Raw genomic sequence first — 5259 nt, 5'->3', positions numbered from 1 at the left:
TGTATCTTTGTTGGAAACCAGCTCCCACCTCAGTGGAAAATTTATAATAATTAAAAAATAGAGGAGACATACATACATATATATATATATATATATATCTGTAAAAATATGTGACACTTATTCAGTAGCCATGATATCATGGCTACTGAATAAGTGTCACATATTTTTACAGATAAATTCCTCTATTTGCATAATATCGAGGTCTCTTTCTTTCTTTTGTTGTCCTTCCTGTCAAATATATTTATATATATAACGGACTTCTTCTTTCAGTTTCTGTCTACCAAATCCATTCGCAAGGCTTTGGTCAGCCCGAGGCTATAGTAGAAGACACTTGCCTAAGATGCCACGCAGTGGGACTGAACTGAGAACCATGTGGTTAGGAAGCAAGCTTCTTAACACATAGCCACACCTGCACCTATATGTTCATAGAATACATACATATGTGCATGGAAGAGTTGGGGTAGCAAGGAATTGTATCAGCCAGAAGGGAGGCTGGGTGACAGGTATACATAGCTAAAGGAGAAGTAGAAAAGAAGAAGTTTGCCAATGTTCAGTAACGTGAGGACCAAAGAACTGAAGTATTTTGAATTGCAAGACAGTGAGAGAAAATTGTGATGTCACAGGAGAGAAATGTGTCTGCATGGATGATGGTGCACTTGCTTTTAATGATTCTGAAAAGAAAGAAGCTTGGAGAAACCATTATGAAAGGCTGCTGAATATGGAGAATGAATGGGAGGAAGAGAGCCTGCCGAATGTTGACCGAGTAGAGGGACCAGCTATCCAAATAGATAGCACCCCGGTAGATAAAGCAATTAAGGATATGAAGTCAGGATAAGCCCCCGACCCATCAGGAATCACTGCTGGGATGCTTAAAATATCTGGTGGTGTGGGTCATGGCCTAGTCACCTGTATTGTAAACCAGGTAGTTCACAAAGGAGTTGTACCCAATAACTGACATGGCAGCACCATAATCAACTGCTACAAAGGTAAAGGTGATACTTTAGATAAAAATAACTATAGGGGTATCAAACTGCTGGATCAGGTGATGGAGGTCATAGAGAGGGTCACAGCCCAACTAATTAGGGACAGAGTCTGCTTAGATGAGAGGCAGTTCGGTTTTGTGCCAGGTAGAAGCATCACTGATGCTATATTCCTGGTACGGCAACTGCAGGAGAAATACCTAGCCAAAGATAAACACCTATATTTGGCTTTTGTGGACTTGGAGAAAGCCTTTGACAGGGTCCCCCAATCCCCTATCTGGTGAGCGATGTGGAAACTGGGGATTGACAAGTGGTTAATAAGAGTTGTACAGGCCTTGTACAGGGATGCCATTAGTAAGGCAAGGGTCAGCAATGAGTATATCAAAGAATTCTGGGTAGAAGTAGGGGTTCACCAAGGATCAGCCCTCATCCCCCTCTTATTCATCATAGTCCTCCAGGCAATAACACAGGAATTCAAGACAGGCTGCCCCTGGGAGCTCCTCTATGCTGATGACCTTGCTCTCATAGTGGAATCACTACCAGAACTAGAGAAGAAATTTCAGGTTTGGAAGCAAGGTTTAGAATCGAAGGGCCTTAGAGTCAATGTTGCAAAAACCAAAATCCTAGTAAGTAAGAAGGCAAACACATCACAAACCCCTTCAGGTTAACCAGGAAGGTAGCTTTTTGTGCAGTAGATGCACAGGAGCAATAAGCACTGTAGATGCTCAGAAAACTGATTCCATCACATGACAGGGAGAGAAACTAGAAGTAGTTGATAGCTTCCGCTACCTAGGTGACCAAGTCTGTGGTGAGGAGGAATACTCAGAGAGCATTGCCACTAGAATAAGAATAGCCTGGGCAAAGTTCAGAAAGCTCTTACCTCTACTGGTGACAAAAGGCCTCTCACTCTGAATGAAAGGTAGATTGTACAATGCATGTGTGCGAATTGCTATGCTTCACAGCAGTGAAACATGGGCTGTGACTGTTGAAGACATACATAGGCTCAAAAGAAATGAAGCTAGTATGATTTGCTGGATGTGTAATGTCAGAGTGCGTACACATGACAGAGTGTAAGCGCCCCGAGAGAAATGTTTGACATAAGAAGCATCAGATGTGATGTGCAAGAGAGATGACTCTGCTGGTATGGTCATGTGCTACATATGGACGAGGAGAGCTGTGTGAAGAAGTGTTACTCCCTAACAGTGGAAAGAACCCGTGGAAGAGGTAGACCAAGGAAGACTTGAGACGTGGTGGTAAAGCATGATCTCCAAACATTGGGCTCCACAGAGGCAATGATGAAAGACCGAGACCTCTGAAGATATGCTGTAATTGAGAAAACCTGGCAAGGAAAGTGAGGTCACAGCTGTAGCCCACATCAGTGTCGCATAACCAGCCCATTTAAAGAGTACCTTTTGAGAGGAGACCTATAGAGTCAAGTAAATTCATAATCAAAATCAAATCAAATCACAATCAAAGGGAAATTGTAGTTGTGACCATTACCAATGCTGATAGCACATGATAAGCACCATCCAAGTGTGGCCGATGCCAGTGCTGTCTGATTGGCTCCTGTGCCGGTGGCACGAAAAAAGCACCTACTACACTTTCGGAGTGGTTGGCATTAGGAAGGGCATCCAGCTGTAGAAACCTTGCCAGATCAGATTGGAGCCTGGTGCAGCCTCATGGCTTGCCAGTCACCAGTCAAGCTGTCCAACCCATGCCAGTATGGAAAACGGACGTCAAACAATGATGATGATGATGATGATGATATATATATATATATAGGCGTGGGAGTGGCTGTGTGGTAAGTAGCTTGCTTACCAACTACATAGCTCCGGGTTAAGTCCCACTGCGTGGCACCTTGGGTAAGTGTCTTCTATTATAGCCTTGGGCCGGCCAAAGCCTTGTGAGTGGATTTGGTAGACAGAAACTGAAAGAAGCCCATCGTATATATGTATATATATATATGTATGTGTGTGTATATGTTTGTGTGTCTGTGTTTGTCCCCACAGCATCACTTGACAACCGATGCTAGTGTGTGTTTACGTTCCTGTAACTTAGCAGTTCAGCAAAAGAGACCGATAGAATAAGTACTAGGCATCCAAAGAATAAGTCCTGGGGTCGATTTGCTTGACTAAAAAGGCGGTGCTCCAGCATGGCCGCAGTCAAATGACTGAAAGAAGTAAAAAAATAAAGAGTAAAGAGTATATATATATATATATATATATATATATGATAAACTTCTTTGAATTTCTGTCTATTATATCCACTGACAATGCTTTGGTCAGTCCAGTATTATGGAAGAAGATACTTCCCCAAGCCATCACACAGTGGAACTGAACCCAAAACCATGTGGTTGAGAAACAAACTCCTTAGCACACAGCTACATCTAAATAATTTCCTCTCCGAGAAAGCTTGTTCTAAATATTTTCACTCCTTTGTATTTTACGATAAAAGTATGTTGTGCTTAGTAGGTTGCTGCCAAACAAAAGAATAAGAGTACACTGACAAGAATCTAAGATACCTGATTGGATGATAAGCTTACCTCATAAGTTTCTAGGAAGAGAGCAAGATTAAAAAAGAAAGGAATTATTTTTAGTATTTGTTACAAGTTTCAACCTCCTACATTTCTATTATTTCAAAAGTACAATTCCAAGTAGCTTTAAGAGATTTTGTTAAATTTATTTCTTCCAACCACTGGATGTATTTCAAGTTTTCACCAGATTTTTTTTCTCTTTTTAACTGTCTACAATAACTTTTTTATTATCAATTTCTAGAAAGAAAAAACAAAATAATGCAATTTTCCTCATCAGCAGGCAAAACAACATTTGTTGAAAATAATCTGGTGAAAATTTGATATTTTTCAAGTGGTTAGAAGACTATACTGTATATTGAAATGGCACCAAATAATGAAATCGTATTGTGTAATGCAACACCATCTGGTCATGTGATTACACAAGTCAAGGTACATACTGAAATAGTAAAATTTGTAATATATACACGCATACATACATACATATATATATATATATATACATATACACACATACACACACATGCACACAAACACACACACATACTAGCAATGCATCCTGGCGTTGCCCGATTGTTATGACCTACAGCTACATTGTATTATTAGTTCCATTTTTATGAGCAGAATTGGCACAGCTGATACATAGTGAACTGGATTACTGGCATAATGGAAGTTATTGTTTGTTTAAAAATGAAGGGGCGGTGTTTGTGTGGGGGGGTACAATTTGCATGGGTTTGCATGAAAGTGCTTTCTGTTCTTGAGAAGGATCACAAACTATGTATGAAAGGGGGTTAATATGATTTTGCCCAGAAATCAAGTTTTCAAAATTTCAATTTCCCTTGTCTTCACTGCAATTTCTTGATTTGTAACAGTTTTCAATTTTTTTTTTTTTATCCATATAGAAAAATACAGATATTACAAATCTGGGAAATATGTATTTTTTTAAATAGGAAGAAGAAAATTCTTAAAGATTCATACTCTGTCTTTTTTTTCTCTGTGGATTGTCAAGAAAAAAATTTGGAAAAAATGAAGAAATTGAGGCAGGGGAAGAGAAAATAAAAATACTTAGAATGTGTTTTTTAGATGAAATCCTAATTTCCTGTATTGAAAACATAGGAATCAGAAGAAATTTAGGAAAAAAATAAGGCACAAATGTCACCTCAGACATGCTAGAAACAACAGGTAAAGGACAGGATTTCTGAGAAAACTTCTTTTATGTATATATTGAAGATCAGGTTTTTAAATACACTCATTAGAAACACAAATTACAGAATAGAAAAAGATCATTTCAATTGGATTTGAAGTGTAATTGTGTGCGTGCACACAAGAAATAACATAATTCGTACAGAAGTTTTATCTACAGTGTGTGTGTGAGCCAAAGGAGATTATTTTATGGCATGTGTGTGTGAGGACATGCGTAAGCTCGCAAGGAATGAAGCCAGTATGCTCCGATGGATGTGTAATGTCAGTGTGCATACTAGACAGAGTGTAAGTACCTTGAGAGAAAAGTTGGACGTAAGAAGCATCAGATGTGGTGTTCAAGAGAGACGACTGCGCTGGTATGGTCTTACGGCGAGAATGGATGAGGATAGCTGTATGTAAAAGTGCCACACCCTAGCAGTTGAGTGAACCTGTGGAAGAGGTAGCCCCAGGAAGACCTGGGATGAGGTGGTGAAGCACGACCTTCGAACATTAGGCCTCACCTAGGCGATGACTTCTGACGAAGACCTTTGGAAATATGCTGTGCTT

The sequence above is a fragment of the Octopus bimaculoides genome, chromosome 16 (genome assembly GCF_001194135.2).
Source record: "Octopus bimaculoides isolate UCB-OBI-ISO-001 chromosome 16, ASM119413v2, whole genome shotgun sequence".
Lineage (NCBI taxonomy): Eukaryota > Metazoa > Mollusca > Cephalopoda > Octopoda > Octopodidae > Octopus > Octopus bimaculoides.
This window is presented reverse-complemented; position numbering follows the sequence as displayed.